The sequence below is a fragment of the Terrapene carolina genome, unplaced genomic scaffold (genome assembly GCF_002925995.2).
Source record: "Terrapene carolina triunguis isolate 2854851 unplaced genomic scaffold, T_m_triunguis-2.0 Scaffold84, whole genome shotgun sequence".
Taxonomy (NCBI): Eukaryota; Metazoa; Chordata; order Testudines; family Emydidae; genus Terrapene; species Terrapene triunguis.
In genome coordinates, this window is record NW_020664435.1 from 41,290,134 (window position 1) to 41,317,315 (window position 27,182).

Here is a 27,182-nt window from a genome sequence, read left to right on the forward strand (position 1 = left end):
TTTGGACTTTTTTTTTTTTGTCTTAAAAGAAAACAAACAAAAAATAGTGCCCCAGACTGTTGCTGTAAGCGACTGTTTATGACAGGTGTGTGCAGAAGGCTTGCTTGCTAGCAGCAGCTGTCACAGGCAAACAAACAATTTATATATTCATACACACACGCTGCAGGAGGTTCTGGTGAGTTTCCTGTACATGAAATATTACTGGTTTTTAATCTATGCTACGTGTCTAGTGCAGAAATCTGAATTATGAGCTACATAATCAACTGATTCCTCTGTACAGCATGGGTGCAAGATGAGTTTACAAAATTAAAAGATCTTATTAAAATAAATTAATGTTAGCCTGAAATCACACTGTTTCTGAACAATCACACCACCTGTTCCAGAGGCATTAATGTTGTCCCTAATAGCCTCAACTTAACAACTCCACGAGTGAGCAAGTTAAACAGTATCTATAATTCAAAGCAAAGTGGCAGTTCTAAGGCTTTCCATGGCTTCAGTGCTCAGTTAGGTGCTCTCTCTGGTATTTACATGATACCAGTTACCATAGTATCTGAGCCCCTCACACTCTTTAATGTAGTTATCTTCACAACATCCTGTGAAGTAGGGAAGTGCTATTATCCCCATCTTTGCAGAGAAGAAATGGAAGCACAGCCTGATTAAGTGACTTGCCCAGAGTTACACAGGAAGGCAGTAGCAGAGCAAGGGAGCTCCTCGGTCCTAGGGTAGCACCCATCCTTCCCCTCTCTATCAAATGCCCAGGCCCCCTGTCATTAACTATTGGAGAAGCTTAAACTTGCTCCACTTCTACTAGCTACCTTTTAAAATTATGATTACAATAGCTACCTGCAGTGTTAAAGATATATAAATGCCTAGGTAGCTGTTTGCTTCTTATTACATATAATGTTCGCATCCATGCAGGCAGCTATTGCAACACCCAAACTGAAATACATAGCCAGAACAGAAGATACAAAATGTGAATCTTTCATTCTACACATGATGGCATGCTGTTACTTTAAAGTCCAATATATAAAGTGTATTTTACACCAGTTTTTGTTTAATACTTGTATCATTTTATAAGCCTTCACATTCAAAACCATCCACTAATGAATTACCACTTTTGACTTATCTCCAGTAAAGTTTTGCTTGTTAAAGTTCTGTAGATATGTTGCTTTCTATAATGAAGATCTTTTCAGTATTAATGTTTGATTGTTAGTATATGTGGCCTTAATGACATTGCAGTGGAGAACCTGGCTTTGGCCGGGTTAGTAGGTCATTGAGCATCTTTTCTTTTCCAGTCCCTCTCTTCTGCTTTGACTCTTTACTTTTGCTGCCTTTTCATTTGTATTTTGAACTAGTTTCTGTTGCTTGCATATTCTGTTCGGAATATCTTTCTGAAATCTCAACTGGATTTAATGCATGGTTCCACCCTGTCTCATCTTCATTCACTGATTCCTGTTCTTTATTGCTGTTGTCTTGAGTTACTCTTTTCCTGCCAATGCATAGCATGTTGATTTATTTTGTAAATATTACTGAGCCTCTCCAAGTTCAGCACAACCATTATTTCCTTCAGGAGAAGATACAGTTTTGCTCCTAAACAGTGAATTGGCATTTCTATTTCCACCCACAAAAGAAAATCAGCATTGATTTCTTATGAAGAACATTTTATGTAATTGACTCTGAACTGCAAATGTTAGAAACCCAGGAAATGTAGAGTTAAGGTTGCCTTTTGCAAACAAAGAACCCAAACTTAAACTCTGCCTCCAAGGATATGCTAGCCTACCATTTTCCTTTGTTTGCATGCTGAGTATTGAAAATGTCTATCACAGAACATAGATTTTATATTTTTGTTTTATATGCTAGTCTGATACTAAATGTGGTGATTTTTCATCTAATTAACATTTAAATGTGTGATCTTGCAATATGAAGTGTATATATGGAGACATGCTACCTCTTTGGATAATTGGCTGTCACATGGAATCATAGGGACTGATTCTGTGAAGTGCTGTAAACTTCTGAGGTGCTGATGGCCAGATTTGTAAAGGTATTTAGGTGTCTAAATTTGAAATCAATGGAAGTTAGTGCCTAAAATACTTTTAAAAATCTGTCCCTGAGTGCCTTTGGCACCTTGCAGGATTGGGCTCTTAATGGAGTGTGTGTGTGTGTGTGTGTGTGTGTGTGTGTGTGTGGGAACAATTTCCTTTAGTATGTTTTTCTCATCGAATCTCAAATTCTCATATGCGTACTGTATACGACTCTAAAGCAGCCCATCCACTCTATGGTTATGAGTGAGACACTGTAGTTTTTGTGGTAAAATTAAACTATATTATGGATGTGCAAAGTGTTACTTTGTGATGTTGTCAGTGCTGTACTAGAGGAGCAGAATTAAGGTCTATCAAGTGCCTTTTTGAAATGCAGCCTTGACTCTCACTTTACTGGGGTTCTAAGATTTACTTTTTTTAGCTCTAATGTTCTTGAAGGAAATATGCTCTCAAGCCATGGATACACCTTCACAACTTTCAACTTCCCTTTGAAGTGTTTTGTGTAGAAATTTCCTTCGCTTTACAAAATTGTCATAATATGGTACTGGGGAGTGAATATGGCTCAGGTGGTGGGCAAGGTGCTTCCCACACCCCAACTTTTTGACTTCCTTAGGTCTTGAAGATGGGGAGTTCATCTCCTTAAGACCTGAGCAGATGAAAGAGTAGAGCTGTACCTGGGTAAGTGCATCAACCCCATGAGAAGTCTTCTGAAGGCTGTCAGAGGTAACAATTCCCTACAAGCTGTAGTGGCTTGTCATCCTCTGTAGGCCTTATGCTGATGGGACACTGAGCAATATCACTTCTCTGTCTTCTCCATCCAGTTTATCAGAGAGAAGTCCCACTGGTACAAGCCACAGAAGACCTCAAGAGGTCCACAAGCAGGATGACTGGATTAGAACTGGGATGGGGGCATGGAGCACTCCCCACCTTCCTGTAGATTGTACCAAATCTGCAAGAGACGCAAACCCCCAGCAAGCCTTGAAAGGCTTGTTGACTCATCACACAAGCCTTAAGACATTAGTTAAGTCCACCCACCTACCTTCATGAATCTTAGGAGCCTTGGTAACTCCTCCAAAGGGCCTTTTAAAGGAAAAATAATCTCTTATCCATGAACTAATCCTCCCAAATGATTGGCCTATACTAAGCTCACTCTCTTCCTCTGCAAGAAGAGGAGCTAGAGACTCTCTCCTTTGGAATAAAAATATAGCTATGCAGCAGTCATTTTGATATCTTATGCTAAGCTCACCAGAGCAGAGGCTTCCTGGTGTCAGGCCACCAGGTCAAAGACAGTCAGGCCTAGTGGTTGGAGTCCAAATGCTAAGAATACAAGTTCAAAGTGGAGTCAGAGCCAGGGATCAGAGCCAGAGGTTAGGGTCTGAATGCCAGAGCCAAGGGTCAAGACAGAGTCAGAACCTATAAATAGTTAATAAATATCAGCAAAATCTCAGACCTTCAAGTTATGATAGACTGGAAAATGCAAAACAACTTTTACACAAGAACTTAGAACTGTTTATTTAAGACTTTTCTTTTCTTTATTCTCCTGCATCCTCAGGTGCATAAGGCATCCATCAGTTTCTGCCATTTATTTTAGTCTTGTGTTGGTCTCTTCAGGCTTCAAGTGTCATGTTGATGGATTTGGCTTCTTTCTCTATTGTTCTTCATAATGTTTCTCTAGGCTGCTTTCTTTTTCTCTCCCTGGGCGGTGTCCATATTATCACTTGATGTAGAAATCATGTTGGCAGTATGTTAAAAGCATGTATAAATATGTCCATTGTTATTGTCTTACAAGCTACATCTGATCTGACTGCCCTATCTTTCAGATGCAGATCTTGCTACCATCATCCATGCCTTCAAGACTTGACTATTGTAATACACTCTGCATGGGGCTACAGTTTACATTTATTTTAAACAAATATTTTATTTTAGGTCATTTCTTGTATGTCTTGTGACAAAGTTCCTCCTCCATCTTGGTGGGTCCTGCGCTTATTGGCAGATTTTCTTGCCTCCGAGATTCACCATGTGGGTTGGGGAACAGCCCAGAGACCTTTCCCTCTGGAAGAACCCACAGTCCAGGTCAATTGGGAGGTTTGGGGGGGGAACCCAGGCCCACCCTCTACTCCGGGTTCCAGCCCAGGGTCCTGTGGACTGCAGCTGTCTATAGTGCCTCCTGTAATAGCTGCATGACAGCTACAACTCCCTGGGCTACTTCCCCATGGCCTCCTCCAAACACCTTCCTTATTCTCACCACAGGACCTTCCTCCTGGTGTCTGATAACACTTGTGCTCCTCAGTCCTCCAGCAGCACACCCTCTCACTCTCAGTTCCTTGCGCCTCTTGCTTCCAGCTCCTCACACTCGCACCACAAACTGAAGTGAGCGCCTTTTAAAACCCAGGTGCCCTGATTAGCCTGCCTTAATTGATTCTAGCAGCTTCTTAATTGGCTCCAGGTGTTCTAATTAGCCTGCCTGCCTTAACTGGTTCTAGCAGGTTCCTGATTACTCTAGTGCAGCCCCTTCTCTGGTCACTCAGGGAACAGAAAACTACTCATCCAGTGACCAGTATATTTGCCCTCTACCAGACTCCTGTACCCCACTGGTCTGGGTCTGTCACAGTCTTTAAAGATTGTTATAATATTCTTTGCAAAGTTTAACTGAATGAAAATTGTCATTTGACATAAGTTCTAGAATCCTACATAAAATCAAAGTCTTATTACACAGGAGTGAATTTATGGTTTACTATTGTATTTTGGTTCTGATATGAAACTATTGTTGCTTAATACAGGTCTTGATTAATTTGCCAGTCAAACTGTATAGCAATCTAAAAGGTTATGGGACTTTCAATGATAGTTAAACCAAAAGTAATTCTAAAGTTAGAAATATAGACATTTAAACAGTAACTGAATTAAATCTTTAAATATCAGTTGAATTAAAAATTGCCTTCTGACACAATAATTCATAGCCAACTCTCTTTCTGAAGTATGTCCTTAATGAATCATTGTTACTTTGCTTTAACATTTGATTAATGTAAACTCATGAATTAATGAGCTGAGTTAACGAATACTCCTGCCTCTTGTCTGAGATGCTGTCAACTTTGTATGACATCACAAATCTTATTTTTATGCTGGAAGGTGTTAATGGCTGCCATCAGTCACAGACCTGATTACAGTTGATGGGTGTACTAACCACCCTTCACTCAGTCAGGCTAAATAGAAGGGGCATTTAATTGCCCTTTATGTAGTGATAGCTGATCCTGAAGCCACTGTCCAAGTCAGTGGGCCTCAGATTCTAAGGCCAGAAGGGACCTTTGTAATCATCTAGTCTGACCCCCTGTATAGCACAAGCCATAGAACTTCCCCCAAATAATTCCCAGAGCAGATCTTTTAGAAGAACATCCAATCTTGACTTCAAAATTGTCACGGAGAATTCGCCACAACCCTTGATCCAATGGTTAACTGCTCTCACCATAGAAAAAATTACGCCTTATTTCCAGTTTAAAATGGTATGGCCTAAGCAAGAACTAATCTAGGGAGAACAAGGGGTTTCCCTGTGATGAATTGAAAAATGCAGTGGTTAGGGGATTGATTGGTTGTGTGAGGCAGAAAGCAAGAGAAGCAGTGGTATGTAGCCCTGGGAGAAAGCTGAGACACAGCATCTTTTGGGGACATTACTCTCTGGAAAGGCAGACTTGGATGTTTGTTTTTTCTTATGTTCAGGGAAGCAGGACTTTGTGCACAGGCTTTGTAAGGGAACAGGGTTGCACCAAAGAAATACCTGACTCATATAATCAATTTCTCTTCCTACACAAAACAACCTGGCAAATATTGGCTGACTGCTTGGGCCCAAGGGACAATGATGTTAGCTGAAAGTTCTCTAGTTGCTCCATGAACACTCTTTTGTGCTGCATCTAAACAGTTTCCTATTAAAGTGGTGCCATGATGAACTAGCATAATGAATTTTCCTGTCTCAGAATGTAACCACTTACTGACTCAATTATTTCTAGACAGTGGAGGTGAAACTTACTAGTCAAACACACATCAAGCATGTAAATCAATGACATCCAGCCTGTGGCCCAGGGCCCACTTGTGACTCTCAACAGGGACTGTGTTAAGAAGAACACTTCTATTTGATTACAAATTGAAAAGAAGTTTTATGAGCCATACCCTGCAATCTGTAAATGGAATGTTTGAACAAGCCCAATCATTATGGCCATGTCTACACTACAAACTTTGGCTGACACAAAGTATGTCACATAAAGATGCCGCAGTTAGTATATCGCTCATGTATATGCATACTTGGCTCCTTGCGTTGGCACTGCACATGCTCACCAGGAGTGCTTGTATCGCTGAACAGTGCAGTGCATCATGGATAGCTATCCCAGTGTGGAATTCACCACCATCCAGTGAACTCTCTTTTGAGAAGTATTGGTAGTACATGGTGGGGCAGAAACGAGTCACTCAGGGCTGGGAACAAGTGATCAACTTCATGCAACTTTCTCCATCCTATAATGTCATCCATATACTATAATTTTTGTGCCTGTTTTTAAAAATCCCATGTACCTGCTCGGCCATCCTCTCTGTCTGTCATCTCTCACCGAAGCATGGAACCTGCACATCTCTGCACTATTGTCATGAGCATTCCAAGCATGGGATGCACGATCCTTCAGGACTGGCAGAGCAGCAAGAAGAACTGCATCAGCGGGGAAAATAACAATGTTGTGGAGTACAGATTTCTATGACATAGTGAAAACCAATTCAAGGTCATCGGTGGTATTCACGGACCAACTGCAGATGGTGGAGCACCACTTCTGGGCCTGAGAAACAAGCACTGCCTGCTTGGATCGCATTGTAATGCAGGCTTGGGATGATGAGCAGTCGCTGCAGAACTTTCAGATGTGAAAGGCCACGTTCCTGGATCTGTGTGCTGAGCTCGCCCCAGCCCTCCAGTGCAGGGATACCAGAATGAGAGCTGCACTGACAGTGGAGAAGTGAGTGATGATCGCATTTAAACTTGCAATGCTGGATTGCTACCGGTCAGTGGGCAATCATCTTGGAGTTGGAAAATCCACTGTGGGGGGCCATTGTCATTCAAGTGTTCAGGGCCATTAATTGTCTTCTGCTACACAGGATTGTGACTCTTGGCAATGTGCAGGACATAATGGATGGATTTGCAGTAATGGGGTTCCCAAACTGCCATGGAGCAATAGATGGCATGTACATCCCTATTATGGGACTGGCCCACCTTGCCCCAAAGTATATAAAAAGAGAGCGCGGCTTTCCTATGGTTATGCAAGCATTGATGGGACACTGGAGATGCTTCACTGACTTCAATGTTGGCTGGTCAGGTCTGTTCAGAAAGCTGAAAGCAGAGACATTCTTTCCCAGCCAGCAGATTACTATTGACAATATTGAAATGTTGTTAATGGGTCTAGGGGACCCAGCCTACCCTTTGCCCATGAAGCCAGACACTGGCCACCTCGAGAGCACCAAGAAAAGATTCTACTACCAGCTCAGCAGGTGCAGAATAATAGTTGAATGTGCTTTTGGTAGATTGAAGAGACAATGGCATTAATTACTCACAAGAGTGGATCTCTGAGGAAAAATATTCCAATGGTTATAGCTGCCTGCTGTAATAATAATATGCCTCCTGCATAATAACTGTGGCAAAGGGGGGAAAATTTCAGCCAGGGTGAAGGCAGAGTGGCTGGCTGCTGAGTTTGAACAGCCAGACACAAGGGCTATTAGAAGAGCTCAGTGCAGAGCTATAGAGCTCAGGGCGGCCTTGAAAGAGCACTTTAATAGTGAGCCACAGTAATGCAATGTGGTGGACTGTGCTCTATCTGGCTGTCACAGGTCATGCATGCCCCATCCCCTTTTGGGATGGGGCACAGGTTGTTATAGGCCCACAGTCAAGTTTGTGTGACCCCCTCTGTGTCTAGGAGTAATGTGGGCTAACAGCCAAAGTCAATCTACTCCCCTTCTCTATCAGGGCGGGGTGGTCTAACAGTCAGAGTCCCTGTCGTCGCCTTCTCTCTCAGGGCTGTGTGGCCTAGCGGCCAGAGTCAATAGAGCTGGTGAGGCAGGCCACCACCCCATGGTGGGCAGCGGCCAGGATAGGGGGACTCGGGCCCTCCCTCTCTACCAGGTCCCAACCCACGGCCCTATCGGTGGTGGGGTTGCCCGCCACCAGCTTGGCAGGGATCTGGCCGAACCACGTCAAGCTAGTCTCTTGTTCTCCCACCTCCTCCCCAGGTTACTTCCTACCCGCTTCTCCGCAGCTTGTGTTCTCAGGGTTCCCCCAGTCTCTCCTCCCTCTATGGTGTCCAGAGCCTGGGATCATGGCTCGCTGCCATCTGGCTGGCCTCCGTGTTGTGAAGTGCTGGCAGACCTTCAGCAGGAGTCTGCAGCATACCTCCTTCCTCTCCAGTGGTCAGCCCCAAATGAACTGGGCTGCTCCCTTTTATACCTGGCCTCCAGCCAGAGCATGCCCAGCAGGGTCGAGGGGGCATGGAATTTACCCCTGTAGTCCCAGTGCAGGGCATGCATGCCCTGTCACACTGGCCCTGCAGTTTTGGGGCCTGTTAAATTGTGTGGTGCTTGGTGTACATATGAATATCACACTGTCAGTGTACCTATTCACTTTGTGGTGCTTGCTGTACCTTTATGATTATTACACTATTTGCCACTGATCCTATAGGCTGTGTCACACTGTGTGGTAACAAGTAAGAGGGAGCTTTCAGTACTGCTGTACACTCTCCAGCATATGTTGGGAACTAATAAAGATGAGTTATTTTCCAAAGAATCAAATTTTATTGAGTAACAAAACCAGTGCAAAGAAAATTCTGTGCAATTTAAAAGCAAATATATTAAATTAATTTATTAATGGAACAGAACTTAACAAGGGGAAGGAACCTTAATGTTCATTTTGGCTACCCACACACTGACCTGTGAAAGCCACAGTTGGTATATGTGAAGCTGTGGTTGTCCTTACTGTCCCCTGGGGGGACAGTAAGGATAGGGATGTGGCCTCTGATGCTATGTGGAATATTGAGAACCGGTGTCGGGAGATGCTAAAATGGAGTTCTCCGTGTACTGCATGGGGAGGTGAGCCTGGGATTGTTGAACCTGTAGGTCCACAAGAGTCTGGTCTAGAACTGCAGCACCTCTACTCTGTGGCTTAGCCCACTGGCCAAGTCACCATTGTCCTTCCCTTCTGGGGTATCCATCTCTCAGGACCCACTGTCCCAAGCAGTCTTTCCTCTGACTGCCCCCAAACTACACCACTGCCCAGTGACTGGTAGGGGAGCCCAGGCCTGCCCTCTACACTGGGTTCCAGCCCAGGGACCCTACAACAAACAGTCAAGGTCTGCACAGTTCTATCCCTTACTGCTGTATTGCTGAGCTACTTTCTACTTTGCCTTCTGTCACCCTAACAGTGACTGTAGCCTCTTTCTCTGCAGCCCCCCTCTACTCTCAGCTATTGGGCTCTATAAAGGCCCCTCTGTTCCTGTCCAGCTGAGCCTCATCTCTGATTAGTCCTCACTCCCTGGCTTCTCCTCCAGGTGCTGCTGAGGTGGATAATTGGCCCACCTACCCACCTTATTTCCTTCAGGCCTTGTGTGGGGTGGACACCCCCATCATATACTCACAACAGGAAGTGAAAGTTAAGGTTTACAACTTTGTTCCTCTGAAGTTTTACACAAGGTCCTGGATCACGGCATCAATGGATCCCTGGTTGCATGTCTCCCATCCTCCTCTGCTTACCCCTCCTCATCACTGTTCACACCAGTGATCTGTGTCTTGGGCTCTTTAGAGGTTTTGATTGTGGTCTGCGGGGTGGTGGTGAGGTCTCTGCCAAGTATGGCATGTAGTTCTTTTTAAAAGTGGCAGGGCTGCAGCTCGGCACTGGTGTGTCAGCTCCCTGGCCTTCTGGTATGCCTCCCACAGTTCCTTTGCCTCCACATGGCACTGCTGCTGATCCCTGTTGTACCCCTTCTCCTGCATCCTCCATGCAATCTGCTCACAGATGTTCACACTTCTATGGCTGGTCTGTAGCTGTGACTGTACAGCCTCTTCTCCCCACAATCCCAGGAGATCCAATATCTATTGTCTACTCCAAACCAGAGTGCATCTGGATCATGTAGCTGGCATGGTCAGCTGGGCAGTTGCACACAACAATGGAGAGCTACTAGGTATGCTCACCAAGCTGAACAATCAGGAAAAGGCATTTCAAAAATGTTGCAGTGTTTTAAAGGGGATGGGGGTGGGGTTTCTGTTCCTATGACCCCTGGGCAGTGGTGGTCACAATTGTGACCAGAGTGGTCAGTGTCAGGCATTGTGGGACAGCTTCTCGAGGACTGTTAGGGTCGACATAGGTCACACAGTATCGACACTTGTGCTGCATCAATCTAAGTACATCAGCCATGGCTCAACTTTGCACAGGAATGTGGTATTACTACGTCACCGTAATGGGGCACTTACATCAGTTGGAGACAAATTTAAGTGTAGACCCATGCACAACAAGGTCAACGCAAGGCATCTAATTTTGTAGTGTGGACCAGGCCTAAAGGGAAGGGTACATGACACTGCATTCCTAGCAGCAGCTCTGCTGTCCTTTCCCTGCTGTAGCTTCTCATCAGCTGTCCTGTCAGTCACCATTTATATAGCAAGGGAGGGACAAGAGTTTAACTTTGGCTGCTACTATGACTCCCTTCTGGTTTGTGGACGTCCCAAGAAGAGCAGGGTAGGAGTTTGACTCCCTCAGGGTTGCCTGTTCCAGCTATTTCACTTTGTATTAAATACTTAATGATCAGTGGGTCAGGGAAAGCATGAGACTGACCCTATAGCCCAGGAGTAAGGGCACTCACCTGGAAGGGGGCAAACCTGAGTTCAGAACCCTGCACCACATCAAGCAGAGGGGGATTTGGCAGTGAGTCACCTAAATCCTTTCATGGATCTAGCCCTAAAACCTTAAAGGAAGGCACAGATATCTGCAACAATGAATTTTTCAATGAAAGTTTCCAAGGGAAATTTAAGTCCAGCATTGATATGATTTGTATTTTATACCCCTGTGATGGGGCATTTGCCCCACACTGGCCCATGGGATAATTGAGCCCTAGGGAGGCTGTGCAGGAGGCAGCCAGTTAGAGAGGGGCTGTGAGGAGCAATCAATCAGGGCTGGGCAGGCCCATATAAGAAGGGCTGCAGGGCAGAGCAGCTTCTGTAGTTGCCTGGAGCTCGAGGAGGGAAGAACAAGCTCCTAGCAGGAAGAAGGAGCACCTGTACCCTGGAGAGAGCAATGCTGCCAGCAGGGACCAGGAAAGCTAGCGAGAGCTCCTGGCTGGCTTCTAAGACTGGCATGCTGAGGCCCTGAGATAAAGGTAAAGAAGGTGCTAGGACTGCAGGGAAGTAGCCCAGGAAAATAGACTGAGCAGTTGGAGGGGACCCTGTGGCTGCCATCTACAGGGTCCCTGGCCTGGATACTCCCCCCCCCCCCCCCCCCCGCTGCCCTGCCATTGAGGAAGTGGCTGGACCGTTGGACTGCAATACTGTGAGCGCAGAATGTGGTACAGTTGGAGTGTGTCCTGAAGAGGATACCACGGTCCTTGGAGTGACACGGGTCCAGGGGCAGAAGTGATGGCGGACAAGACACCACCGAGAGTTGGCCTACTGACCTGTGGAGCTGATCTGCAAGATGACCAGGAGGAGGCGCTAGTGTGGTGAGTCACAACCCCATTAACTAATTGTTAGTAAACTAATTATTTTTCTGCTGCATTCAGAGCTGCTGAATAGGTAACAGGATCATGAAAATGCCTACTTTTCCTTAAAACATTTCCCCCTTACAATCATAAATCTGAATCTCTGGGCTATCTTTAGGAATATCACCTTGAAAAGTCCAGGGGCTAGATTCTGTGCTCTGCCTCCTGGAAAGTGCAGCTGCAGAAGGAGAAAAAAGATAGCTTAAAGATACCTTTGCATCATCTAGGTTGTGTCTGCACAGGGGAGAGTGCAGAGCAGTAAATAAGAGCCCCAATTTGGCCTCCGATACTTTGCAGGTGATTTAGTGGTAAATGCTACCTGTAGCTCTCACGAATCTCTCTAACCAGGAAATCCAGTTTTTGATAGTTCTGACAGGAATTGCAATTTACACCTTTAAAATGTCTATTTACAAAAATAAGCAAGAGCAGTTCATTGCATCTAAGGCTTACTAGTTGTACTGGTAGTTACTAGTTGACTAGTAGTTCTTTGCAAAATCACCCTGATAGAGGCAGTGTGTTACAGCTTGTAAAGGCTTGTAACATGCAGCCTTTAAAGGGCACTTTTTGAGAATCAGAACCTTGTGGAGGCAGTCCAATTTTAAAAAGGTAAATCACAATTCTCAGCAGTATTTATACACAGTATGATTATGGGAGACTGGAGGACAAGTGCTACTAATAATGGTAGTACCCAGATATTTCTGGATGTGATAGCTGACAGATTTCATCACCAAATAGTCACAGAACCAACAAGAGGTGATGCCATTTTAGATTTAGTATTGGTAAGTAATGAGGACCTCATAGAAGAACTGGTTATAGGGGACAAACTTGATTCAAGCGATCATGAGTTAATTCAATTTAAACTAAATGGAAGGATAAACCAAAAGATGTCTGTGAGTAGGATCCTTGATTTCAAAAGTGCAAACTTTAAAAAAAAAAATTAAGGAAATTAGTCAGGGAAGAGGATTGGACTGAAGAACTCAAGGATTTGAATCTGGAGGAGGCTTGGAATTGCCTCAGTTTTTAATGAGGCGCTTGGGGGAAGTGACAGGATGGCTAATGGGAACAAGAATACAGAAGTTGAAATTACCACATCCAAGGTGGAAGCCGAACTCAAACAGCTTAATGTGACTAAACCAAGGGGCCTGGATAATCTCCCGTCCAAGACCATTAAAGGAACTGACACATGAAATTGTAAGACCAATAGCAAGGTGTGACTGGGGTCCCAGTGGGGGCCATCTGAGGTCACTCAATTAGGGTGAACTGCAAAGAATGGGGCAGATAATCCCCAAAGCTGGTGGATATTTTCAATACTTAGATTTACCAAGCCAGCATAAAACAGCTTCTTTATTACCTCACTGGTTGCCCAGAAGCCAACAACAAAGTTCTCTTGAAGTAACCTAGCCTAAGGCCTCCATCCAGGTACCCCAGTCAAATATGATGATTTCTGAAAATCTTATTTCATCATATAAAAGAAAAGGTTCTACCAATCCCAAAGGATCGGACACATTACCTCCCAAATTGATGAATATTCCAGTTCTTACCCAAATACACACTGCAGCCAATTCTTATTAACCAAACTAAAATTTCTTAAAAAAGAAAAGAGAGTATGGTTAAAATATCAATATGCATACAGACATGAGTTCAATTCTTGAGGTTCAGATACATAGCAGAGATGGTGAGCTTTGTAGTTGCAAAGAGTTCTTTCAGAAATAGTCCATAGGTTATAGTCCAATGTTTATATTTCAGGGTGGTCCAGTCAGAACTGGGGATCTTATATCTTGAGGCTTAGGCTTCCCTTGCATGAAACCTCAAGCAGATCTGAGATAAAAAGGATCAGGACCCAAAGATCTTTTATACAATTTCACAAAAAGAACAGGAGTACTTGTGGCACCTTAGGGTACGTCTACACTACGAGATTAATTCGAATTTAGATAATTTGAATTTGGGAAACAGATTGTATAAATTCGATTGTGCGCGGCCACACTAAGCACATTAATTCGGTTTTTAACCACATTAATTCGGTGGTGTGCGGCCACACTATCCCTAATTCGAATTTACAAAATCGATTTTGGTGCTACTCCACTCGTCAGGGTGGAGTACAGAAATCGATTTTAAGCGCCCTTTAATTCCAAGTAACTGGCTCCGTTGTGTGGACGGGTTAAGGATTAATTCGGATTAACGCAGCTAAATCCGAATTAAAGTCGTAGTGTAGACCAGGCCTTAGAGACTAACAAATTTATTTGAGCATAAGCTTTCGTGGGCTACAGCCCACTTCATCGGATGCAACAATTTCAGGTGGTCTTTGACAAGTTGGAGTCCCTTGGGGACCAATCACTGTTAATTATTCACACAGATTAACATAAGGCAGTCTATCACTAGTACTTAGCAATATGAATTAACATAAGACAACAGCCTGTTCCTCCACCATTCACCAATGATTTGCTATACATTTCAAAGGGAGATAAATACAGCGATTTCCCATGTTTACAATTCATTTAAATGCTAGGATGTTCTTTTGATCTCTGAATTATCAGAATACAGCATAGACAGGGACAGTTGATTACATTGTTGACCACCACCCATATATATGTAAATACACAAACATTATGTCCCCAATGTCATGTCTTTAAGGGTTTAATTTGAGTCATTTATTTTGCAGGATGTTTAATCCTTTCTGGCCATGCATCTCACAAGGATTTTTAATGAATCCATGAACTTGGTGGGTCATACCCTATGACCGGAGAACTGAAAATATAGTAGTAGCTATATTTAAGAAAGGGGGGGGGGAATGATCCAGGAAACTACAGGCCTGTTGGTTTGGCCTCCATTGTATGCAAGGTCTTAGAACAAATTTTAAAAGAGAAAGTAGTTAAGGACCTTGAGATTAAATGGTAATTGGGATAAAATACAACACGATTTTACAAAAGATAGATCATGCCAGACTAACCTGATCTTTTTTCTTTGAGAAGATAACTGATTTTCTAGATGAAGGAAATGCAGTACATGTAATTTACCTGGATTTCAGTAAAGCATTTGATACAGTTCTACATGGGAAATTATTAGTTAAATTGGAGAAGATGGGGATTAATACAAGAATCAAAAGATGAGTAAGCAACTGGTTAAAGTGGCAACTACAGCAGGTCATACTGTAAGGTGATCTATCAGGGTGGAGGGAGGTAGGGTTGCCAACGGTCTAATCACACAAACCCAAACATCCTTGCCCTGCCCCCTTCCCCTCTCCTTCCCTGAGGCCCCACCCCTTCTCGGAGGCCCTGCCATGCTCACTCCATCCCCCCTCCCTCTGTTGCTCGCTCTCCCCCACCCTCACTCACTTTCACCAGGCTGGGGCAGGGGTGTGGGAGGGGGTGCAGGCTCTGGGCTGGGGCCAAGGGGTTTGGAGTGTGGAGGGGACTCTGGTCTGAGCAGGGGGTTGGGATGCAGAAGGGGGTGTGGGGTGCAGGCTCTGGGAGGGAGTTTGGGTGTGAGAGGGGGCTCAGGGCTGGTGTAGGGGGTTGGAGTGCAGGAGGGGATGCGAGGTGTAGGCTCTGGCTGGGAGGCACTTACCCTTGGTCAGCTCCTAGTCAGCAATGCAGCAGGGCTAAGGCAGGCTCCCTGGCCCCAGCCCCATGCCACTCCTGGAAGTCACCAGGACATCCCTGCAGGGGGTGTGGGAGGGGCAGGGGGCTCTGCATGCTGCCTGCTTCCCAAGCACCACCCCTGAAGCTCCTACTTACTGCAGTTCCCAGCCAATGGAAGGTGTGGAGTTGGCGCTCGGGGCAGAGACAGCGCATGGAGACCCCCTGTTCCCCCAGGGTCCACTGGAATGTGCTGGCCGCTTACAAGAGCGGCGTGGGGCTAGGGTAGGTAGGGAGCCTGCCTTAGCCACGCTGGACTTTTAGTGCCTAAAATCTCCTGGTTTGGCTTCAGTAGGCTCTGGGAGATAGGGCCTGATTCCAGGAGACTCCTGGTGAAACCGGGAGGGTTGGCAACCCTAGAAGGAGGTTGTTAGTGGAGCTCCTCAGGAATCAGTATAGGGACCTATCTTATTTAACATTTTCATTACTGATTTGGCACAAAAAGTAGGAGTGTGCTAATAAAATTTGCAGATGACACAAAGTTGGGAGGTATTGCCAATATGGAGCAGGACAGGAGTATCATACAAGAAGATTTGGATGACCATGAAAACTGGAGTAATAGAGATGGGATGAAATTCAATAGTACAAAGTGAAAGGTCATGCACTTTGGGACTAACAACAAAAAATGTGTTACATCCCCAGCTTATATCAGTTGGAAACAGAGGAGGAGAAAGACTTGGGTGCATTCATCAATCACAAGACAACTATTAGCCACTGATGTGATGCTGCTATGAAAAAGGCTAAGACCGTCCTAGGCTACTTCAGGCAAAGTATTTCCAGTAGAGAGAGGGAAGTGTTAATACCATTATAGAAGGCATTGTTGAGATCACATCTGGAATACTGTGTGCAGTTCTGGTCTCCCATGTTTCTGAAAGATGAATTCAGACTGGAACAGGTGCAGAGAAGGGTTACTAGGATGATCAGAGGAATGGAGAACCTACCTTACAAGAGGAGACTTAAGGAGCTTGTCTTAGTTAGCCTAACTAAATGGAGGCTGAGGGAAAAAATATGATTGCTCTCTATAAATACATCAGAGGGATAAATACCAGGGAGGCAGAGGAGTTGTTTAATTTAAAAGCCATTGTTGCACAAGGACAAATGAATAGAAACTGGCCATCAATCAATTTAGGCTTGAAATTAGATGAAGGTTTCTAACCATCAGAGGAGTGAAGTTCTGGAACAGCCTTCCAAAGTAAGTAGTGGGGGCAAAAAGTTTAACTTGTTTTAAGACTGAGCTTGATAAGTTTATGGAGGGAATGGTATGATGAGATTGCTTACAATGGCATATGGCCCATCCGTGATTGTTATTAGGAAATATCTCCAACACCCAAGATGGAACGCTAGAGAGGGAGGGCTCTGTGTTATGACAGAGAATTCTTCCCCAGGTGTCTATCTAGGAGTTTTGCCCACATGCTCAGGGTCTAACTGACTGCCATATTTGGGGTTGGAAAGGAATTTTCCCCCACATGAGACTGGCAGAGATCCTGGAGTGTCTTCACCGTCCTCTGCAGGGTGGGGCACAGATCACTTGCTGGTTTGAACTTCAATAAATGGTGGATTCTCGATAACTTGAAGTCTTTAAATCAAGACTTCAGTAAGTCAGCCAGAGGTTATGGATCTATTATAGGAGTGGGTTGGTGAGGTTCTGTGGCCTGCAATATGCAGGAGGTCAGACTAGATGAACAGGATGGTTCCTTCTGGCCTTAGAGTCTGAGATATGAAGCTTGATCTACTCCATTGACATCAATGGAAATTTAGACATCAGCTTCAGTGGAAGGAGGATCAAGCTCATTGTTTGCGTATTTCACATCTGAGCACCTATCCCTCCTATAGATTTCAAATGGAGTTTTGGGTGCTCAGCACCTCTGAAATTGAGGCCTTCATTAGCTACAATCCTATCAAACTGATTGTCCATTTTTTACATTGTGGATTATGTTAAGTGTGCCAATAAACTAGAAATCCTGATTCAGTAACTGTTATTTTTTTCCCCTTAGGTGAAGTTCCTCCCAAAGAATGATCTTTTTTAAAAAGGAAGATGGATGTTCTGGGTTTAATGTGTAGGACTAGAAGTCAAGGGGCCTAATTCCTGGCTTTGCCATAGATTTAATGTATGATCTGGAGGAAATTACTTAGCTGATTTCTGCATCAATTTTCTTACCTGTTAAATGAGGATAATAAAACTTACTATTTGTAAACTGCTTTAGGCTCCTTGGATTGAAAGTACCAAATAATTACGAAGTATTATCATACTAATCTGATTACACAATTATTATCCAAGGGCTAATAATGAGTAATAGGATGAAAGTGGGATAGCCACTCAAGCACTTGCTAAAAGTACACTTTCAAAACCCCATAGGTAGATAAGGATCTTTGGGTGCTGACTCTCATCAGACCACTTTGGCCTGACACACATTAAGCCCATGGAAGAAGGGCAGATGGAGAGCAAGGCAAGGAGATGACCTTTCTATTTACTGACACCAAAATCCTGGTAAGAGCTTGATCCATATGGATCCAGTGTCTCAGCAGCGTTTCCTCTTTCAGGTACCAAATGTGTCTTCCTGGAAGTAGAAAAGGAAGCTGGCATTCTTCAGGAAGGTATGTCCTCTTGCTCCCGTTTCTGGCTTCAGCCCAGAACTAGTCTTTGCTTGCAGCTGAGGTATCTCTGTTCCAGTTCTGCATTCAGCCAATATGTACAACCACAGAAGGTTAAAATGTTTAATTTCTAAATGTTAGGCCTATCCATCCAGCAGGAAAAAAGGAAACTGCTACCATAGCTTCTTTGGGATGATTCTGATGTGGAGATAGAGAAGGCCATAGATAGTATTCCCGTCCAGAAATGCACCTCTGGCTCTATCCCATGTACCTCTTATATCCTTATTGGCATAGAACACTGGTGGCAGTGAATGGTTTAAGCATAAAATGACATCTCCACTATAAGTTCCACATTTTGATATTAAGACTTTGGACAGCATATGGCCACCCTCCCTCTCTGAACAGCACTGTCCATTTTTTGAGCTTGTGTGACGACAATCTTCCTGGCAGAGGATTTTAAAGAGTTCAAGGCCAGAAAGGACCATTAAATCATCTAGTCTGACCTCCTGAACATCACAGGCCATTAAATTTCACCCAGTTACCCCCGTGCTAAGTCCAGTAACCTGGGTTAGACTAAAGCATTTCAGTCCTCAGGAGACTAAACTGTGTTGTGCCACAGGTAGAGAGCAGGCAAGACTGAGGTGTCACCAAAGACCCTACAATGGCAGATAGTTGATTAGATGGGACATGCTGAGATAATCCTAGAAGATGATCCATGCTGCAGAGGGAGGCAGAAAATCCCCAAGGATGCTGTAGGCTCTAGCAGCCCCCACGGGAGGTAGACTTTCTGCCACACAGGAATGCATCTTCTGGTTGAAGCTAGCCCATTATTAATGAACTGTGGCATATTCTCAGTAGTGATCTGCATCTTAGCAACATTTTCATTTATTCATTTTTACTTGTCACATAATATGTCCCCAGCACATTCATCTCTTGATTCATTTGCATCCTGGATTGGAGACTTAAAATCACATTTTTTTTTCTTCGAGCCAAAATCCAAAAACTTCCTGTGTAGAAATTGCCTAGATTTTGATAATATAATTATAAAGAGGTCTGGATGGCTAAAGGAATTGGTAATAATGTACAGTGCCTGTCACCTCTAGGGCACTGGCTCAAATTCAGTCCAAGTTGGTAGGGTCAAAAAGTCTTTATCACCTGACAGCTGTCTGGTAATCCACATGAAATAAATTGCTACTCTCAATCAAGTTAAGGAACACTGTCCACTTCACAAAAAAACCTGTCACATTTACTGTTAATTGGTACCCAGAGGGAAATTTGCAAGGATTTATGGTGAAGAAATTTGACCAATAAGTGGAGTTTCAGATATGTAGCCTCAGAAGTAGTACTGAATTGGAACACTTCCTTTCAGCTATAGAGTGGCTTCGCTTCTATAACCATGCAACAGACACAGACAGCTATTCCAAACAAAACTAGTCGGATGTGCTTTTGTTATTTTGTATTGAAGGTAAAACTATTTGCTAGTGAATAACTTTCTTTACATTAGCTTGTAAACTCTAGATTAAAATAACTATTCCTGATTTTTAATTTCAAAGATGCAGGCTTCACTTTTGGCCAAACATTCCCACTGACTGCCTCATACTTTGCTCTGATCATGAGGAGTCAATAAATTTGTAGGAAAGCTTGGGGAGGTTAAGTGCTGTAGTTTAAAAGTATGTGTCTAGCGTAATAAAATGGAGATGTCAAATGGAGTCTGAATAAGGGAAGTTGAAGATCTATTAAGAATGATGTGAAGTTTAGAAGAAAATGAATTGTGTTTCCTTGTTATCCTGCTCTAGAGGATGGATTTATTTATTTGTCATCAAGAAATATCAATCAGGCCTATATTTAGAAAAATTAAATAGACAAGTTCATAAGAAAGGACAGAAAATAAGTAAACAGAAAGGAAAGAATTGTAATAAAAAATAAGTATCAGAGAAAAATAGTGAAGTTAGAAATAACAAATAAAAAATTCTGGCAAAATCTAAAATGTAGGGAGGCTGTATTATAGTCAAGGCTATGGCAAAATTTCCAGTCTAACCACTTGTTGATTGTACACAACTCCTTAAAATAGTCTCCTGTGGGGCTGAGACTTTCCAAGCTTGGCCTTAGCCCAAAGGTAACTTTAAAAAAAACTTTAGTGTTCAGGGTTTATTGAGAGTAGGGAGGGAGAGGGAGAGGGAGTGCGTGTGTGTGTTGGGGACTCTCTCTCTTACTTTCAGGATTTTGTAAGAGCCTTGCTCAGTATCCTAATTACAGATGAAACAAAATCTTCCAAATATTGCATATAAATAGTTCTTATTGGAGCCCAGGCCTTCTTCTGGACTGGAGCTGGACCTGCTGTTCAGGAAGTAGGGCCACTGGGGTGATTCTGGCAATAACTGACCCGCAAGCCTTACTTCAGAACCAGGTAAACTGGCTGAAACAAACTTAAAAATACTTAGATGAACATGATATGAAAGGGATAACTGAGCACTGCTTCTGTAAAGGAAACCATGCCTGTCTAGCTTACTAGAATTCTTTGAGCATGTCATCAAAATAGTGGGCAAAGCGGAACTGGTTGGCATAATTTATTTGCATTTTCAAAAACCCTTTCATAAAGCCCCTCACAAGGAGCTCTGAAGGAAACTAAGTGGTCATGAGGCGTGAGGTAAACTACTGTGATAAATTAGACACTAAGGGTATGTCTACAGCATCTGTGCTTCTGTAGTGCTATAATGTAGACACTTAGTACAGTGACAGAGGTTTTTCTTTTGCTTTAGTAAATTCCGCCTCTCGATAGGCAATAGCTAGATCGACAGAAGAATTCTTCTCCTTCTCTAGTGGTGTCTACATTGGGGGTTAGGTTGACCTAAATATGGTGCTCAGGGTGTGAATTTTTTCATAGCCCTGAGCAATATAGCTAGGTTGACCTAAGTTTTAGATGTAGACCTCAACTAAGGGCAAGTCATTACTACAAAATTAAGTTGACCTATGTTATGTCAACGTATAGCCACTGCAGTAATAACATTGCTTTCTCATGTCCACTCTACGCTCCTTGTGTCAGCAGTGCGCATCCTCACGAGGAGCACTTGTACCGATTTGACTCTGTGTGGGGCATTGTGTGACAGTTTCTGAAAGGCAGCAATAGTCAATGTAAGCAACGCGGTGTCTACACTGACACTGCATTGACCTAACTACATTGACCCAAGCACTATGTCTCTTGTGGAGGTGGAGTTAAGTCGATGTAGTGGGCGAGTTACATCGGTGGGAGTTACATTTCAGTGTAGATGCTTACAGAGTTAAGTAGATGTAAGCTGCCTTATGTCAACCTAACTCTACAGTGTAGACTAGGCCTAAGAGAATAAATGAATAGTAGGAATAAATGATCAATTTTTAACAGGCAAAGGTTAATAAGATCCATACTAAGACTAGTGCTGATCAATATATTAGTGATCTAGGGGTGAACCGTGAGGTGGCAAAGTTGGTGACTCTGGAATTTTGGTTTCTGCCAAATACTGCAATATTGGTAAAGGAAGGCTAAGAGTAGCCTGTCTCTCCATTGGTATTAATGCCTTGATGGCAAGACTTTCACACAGCACTGGTCCAGTTCGTTGCTGGGATGATTATTCTAATTTTAATCAAAGTTTCAGCCAATCTTCAACCAGGGTGGAGAAAAATCATTGATTTTTCTAAAAAAAAAAAAATAAACTTTTTTTTTTTAATTTAAATCGGCTGCCGGTGGGTGCGTAGCACCCAATAATTTTTCCCCGTGGATGCTGCAGCCCCACAGCACCCACAGAGTTGGCGCCTATGAGGATACATCAGAAAATGCGCACACACACAGCAGAATACTTACAAGAAGTAGCAGTAAAAGCTATAACAAACTGAAAAAAAATTCAAATGTCTAGTACGCAGCTTGGTCACAGACAATGCTGCAAATGTATCCAAGATGAGAAGAAATTATTTAGAGAGAGTGAAGTGAGTCCCAAACTAATAACATACAGTTGCAGTGCTCATTTAATGCACCTCCTAGCCAAAGACTTCAGTGTTCCAGAAATAAAGGCTAATGTTGTTGAAATTGCAAAGTACTTCCGTAACAACCACTTTGCAGCAGCTGCTCTGAAAAAAGTGAGAAACGAAGCTAACTCTCCCACAAGACGTGTGATGGAACTCAGTAGTGGACTGTTTTGAGCACTACATCAAGAACTGGCCTAATCTGATGACAGTTTGTGAACAAAATCGTGAAAAAATAGATGGCACTGTCACAGCCAAAGTTCTCAACATTGGGCTTAAGAGAAATGTTGAACACATGCTGAGTACCCTGAAGCCTATTTCTGTAGCCTTGAACAAAATGCAGGGAAATAGCTGTTTTATTGCTGACGCTGTTGAAATTTGGAAGGAACTGAGTGAGATCTTAAAAAAAAAAAAAAAAAGGAAATATGCAATGACAGAGTTAAATTACAAGCATTAAAAAAACGAATGGGAAAAGCACTATCTCCAGCTCATTTTCTTGCAAGTATTCTCAATATGCAGTACCAGGGTCAAACCTTAACTGCTGAAGAAGAGGAGTTGGCTAGGACATGGACATCCAGCAATCATCCCTCCATAATGCCAACTATAATAAACTTCAGAGCTAAGGGTGAACCATTCGAGAAATAAATGTTTGATGTTTTAAAGAAAGACACACCAGTGAACTGGTGGAAGTCACTTAAGCACTTGGATTCAGAGACTGTTGAAGTGGTGATCTCACTTTTAACAGCAGTAGCTTCTTCTGACGGTGTAGCAAGAATATTTTCTTCCTTTGGACTAATTCATTCCAAATTGAGAAATCGTTCAGGACCTGAAAAAGCAGGAAATCTTGTTTTTCTTTTCCAAATTAAGAACAATCAGGAAAATAAAAGTGAAGATGACTGAGTTAGCTGCAGACGCCAATATTTTAAGTTTCTCGTGTTGACCTGGCTGACATAATCAATTTAATTTTTGTTTTTGTTTTTTAAATATTTCACTTAACTATTTTAGTTAAACAATTTTAAGAAAAACAAACCTGTTTTTAAAAAACTTGAATGTTGAACTAAATTCAAAAATTGATATGCTTGTTTTGTTAAAATATGTTTGCTGTTGAAGAAAAACATCCAGAATACATAATGTTGTTGTTGTGTTTGTTTTAGTTAGACCTTTAAATTGTTTTATTTATCTGGTGATGTTCTTTTCCTAATACAGCATGGCAAGTACAATCTTCCAAATATTAATGATTAACCTGTTGAATTGGAGATATATATGAAGTCATTGGGAGATGAACTATCTGATTCATTTACCTTTGGTAAATGAAATAACCAATCATTCATTTTTGGATTTAGCTGTAAAACTAATCTGAAAAGTTTTCAAAATAAATCACTTAAAACGTGTAGTGTGTACCTTCTAAAAATGAAACCTACATCTATCTGAGAGTTGTGAAGAACATGTATTAAGGTTATAACAACCAACAAGAATGCACTTTTATGTAGAAATCCATGGTTAAATCGAGTCTTCCTGACTAGTGATTTAATCATGATTTAAATAAATTTGATTTAAATCAAATCCACCCTGTCTTCAACCACACTGTTTGTCTGTTTTATCTACCTTGTGTCCACATCAGATACAATTCCCCAAGAAAAGTGCATGTTTAGTTATGCTATGATTAGTGGCTGTACACCCAGGACTGGAAGGACTCTGCATTTGGAACTCCTGTTGACTTCAGTGAGAGCGCTACACACAAAATAGGCATAGGATGGGACCAGAGTGTGTAAACAGCTTGGTTTATTTTTTTAAGAATCTCATTTCATGCAGTATTATGTTGGGGGGGGTTTTTTTTTTTTTTTTTTTTTTCAGTTCTAGGATGGATAATGCTGAGAAATTGCCACTACGGTGGATTTTAGACATTTAATAGATTGCAGAATTCTAAAGGAATGGGAGTTTAAATGATGTTCAGTATTCCCTTAAGGATATCTGGCTATATCCCTGCAATCTGTGGTGTGCTAATGAGATTTGAGAATGTCCAAAGAAAATCTTAAAAGCACCCTACTTTAGATAATGGGGAGCCGAGTTTGTAATCAGTTCAGCTTGCAAAGCTTCAGTATCATGAACTCTAGTCTTACTTTTAAAAAAGTCATAAACCAACAAAACAGAAGTAAGCGGACAGAAATAGCTGTTTTCTTTTTCTCTCTTTTCCTCTGTATTAAAGATATGTAGTAACTCGAATACCCTGTAGCAAACCATGATTGATGTATGTAAACAATGAATTTCTATCCAGTGCACAAGAGAACACAGACAATGCTATATACTTGCTGCTATATTCTGTTCTGTATTGTGCTCTTTACTTTGTTCTTGGCAGGTCCTTGGGCAAAACCAAAATAGTTTATCCTGACTCTAAACTTCAAGTGAAACAGGCAATTTTAGTATTTTTTCCAATTTTTTTTTTCCCTCCTCAAGCTCAGTTTTTCCTCTGTAGGCAGCCAGACAGCTGGAATCCTTGGGGGAGTACACTACAGACATAACCAGTTCAGAGAACCTAAAACCAGTGTATAATGGAGAATATTTCACACTCTGACTCAAATATATATTACAGTGGAAAATGTGTTTGGTTGTTTTTGTTTTGTTTTGTTTTTTGTTTTTTTAAGAATTCTTTCCTCTGTCCATAATGAAATACTCTGAGCATATTTTGTAATAGTTATTCTTATTCCTGTGTATGCAATGCTCTTTCATAGAGATCTGGCATACTCCAGTAATTGTACAGACTTAGCAGATAAAAGTGCTTTTTAAAACCTTTATGCTAACAAGATACAGGAATGACAATGCTGTTGTCTTAAAAACCAAGATATAATATTTACCTAGTTATCAAAATGTTTACTTTTTCAGATGCTTTTATTTTCCTCTCTAGATTTTTCCAGCTCAACTTGCTCCTCTGCAAAAGAATGACCTGACTCTTTGCAAAGGCTGGGTCTGCACTATCCTTCGTTGGGAAGTCTACCACCATTTCACTAGCACTGGCACAGCTGCACTGATAGTAGCAACAGCTGAAGAGTTAGAGCTCTCAGGGTACCAGTGTTTTTGCCACATTGTCTAGGTGGCAGGTTTATGTAACAATGGTTAAAAACATCAGTGCTGTGTCTACATTAGTGCTACTGCCATTGGTACCATCGGGGAGGTGAAGTAATGGGAGGTTTTCTAAAAGTGGCTGGACTAGACAAGGCCAGAATTTGCTTCTGCTTGATCATCTACTGAATCTCTTGATGTTCATATAAATCCTTAGAATGGAAATGGTAGTGGTTCACATATATAATCTAAAACTTGCCTCTGAAGGTTCTGAAATGGACCTGGGGATTGGTAATGAATATGGATTATTACACATCTAGGTCACCATTGTTATTACTGACCTAGAGTAGATTCACAAAGACATTACTCTCTGATGGTCATTCAGTGGTCTTTATTATATGAATTGATCTCACTACATTCTGCTCTAGCTCAATCAGAAGTTATGGGCTTTATGCAGGAATTATTGGGTGAGGTGCTCTGGGTTATGCAGGAGGTCAGAGTAGGTGATCATTAATGATACCTTCTAGCCTTAAAATCTCTGGAAAGTTGTCCACACTACAAAAAAAATCACGATTTTTACAGGAACTAATTGGTGTACTTGGCACTATTAGAAGACAGATCAAGCATTCAGTAGTCATGGTAACTGCACTATTTTATCAATCCTAAATGTAATCTCTCCAGGTCAGGGCTGAGGCACTCAGTGGGCCATATTTGGGAAGCCCTTATTGCTCCAAATGTGCAGTATCTATTCTGTGGATGGAAAGTTTCACTGTCCGAGACTGTCAATCTGGCACCTTTCACAGGTCCTAAATTATATAAAATTAAACATGCCTCCAGATAAATTCTTGAGCTGCTTCAGATGTTTGGGGTGATATGTGGTATCATGACATGGGCATGATAAATTAAGGAGCCTTTTCCATAAAGGGAAAGCAGGCAGTCATCTACGGCAACAAAATATTAGGGGCAGCAAAATATTTAGTGACTGCTTATACTGACAGTGGAATAGTTTAATTCTGGGGCAGCTACATTAAACTATTAAGGGGCTATTCTAGATTAAAAATAAACAAAAAATTATCTGGGGAGAATATCCAGTTCCACAAGGCATAGTTTGCTTAACTCAGAGGCTACAAGGAACAGACATCTTCCAATTTGTCTAGGGTAGCAAAATATGTAGAATCCACTAGTTTCAAAATAGGACACTGGTTTGCGGGCAATGAGTAATTTGAAGATAGAGGGATTAGTAGTTGAACACTTTATTAAAGTCCTTAAGGTTCAGATTTAGATTTTAGTAAAGTTACTGTTTAACATATTTAGTTTGAATTGGCAAATCATCATTTAAAATTACCTTATATGATGGTTGAATTACATTGACTTTCATAACCACTGTTTGGGGTGGGGAGGAGGGGAAGGAATTGAGAGGAAGGAAGGCATTTGTGTTTCAGTCCAGGAAAATAAAACAAAACTGTGGACTAATCTCTGTTCACCTGAAGGCAACTGTTGAACTGAATTGTTTGCGGCCTTTTTGGAGAGATTCACCCTTATAGTTTAATTTTGGATTAGAGAAATTAGTGCTTGGCACTAAGGGCAAATTCGTTCTGTGGGTGAGGCAGAGAGGTTACTTGAGGTAAAAGGAAGATGTATGTTGCATTTTAATCTATTATTTTAATTGTAAACTTTGACTGAGACTTGGGATCTGAAATACTAAGTCAGAAGTTCACAGATAGGTCCACAGCACACAGAAGGGCTCTTGAACACTTTGAGAGGACCCAGCAAAACTTAGCTTATCCTTGTATAGCTTGTCCATTCGCATTAATGGATTTCAATGAATGCAGCAGGCATGTAACACATTTTCAAGACTTATAAAATGGGCCCTTGGTTTCACAATATTAACTCTGAAGTACAATTTTTAAAACTGGATTGCTGAAGTTAGATACCTAAATCCATATTTAGGCACCTAAAACAAACCTGTGGTCTGATTTTTAAAAAAAAATATTCCAGAGCACTTGCAGCTCTCATTGCCTTACGAGTATGTGTGTAGCTGTGCGCCGCAGCTCTGAAAATCAGGCCTGTTTAAAAAACAGGCACTTAAATGTGGATTTAGGTTCCCAGCTGTC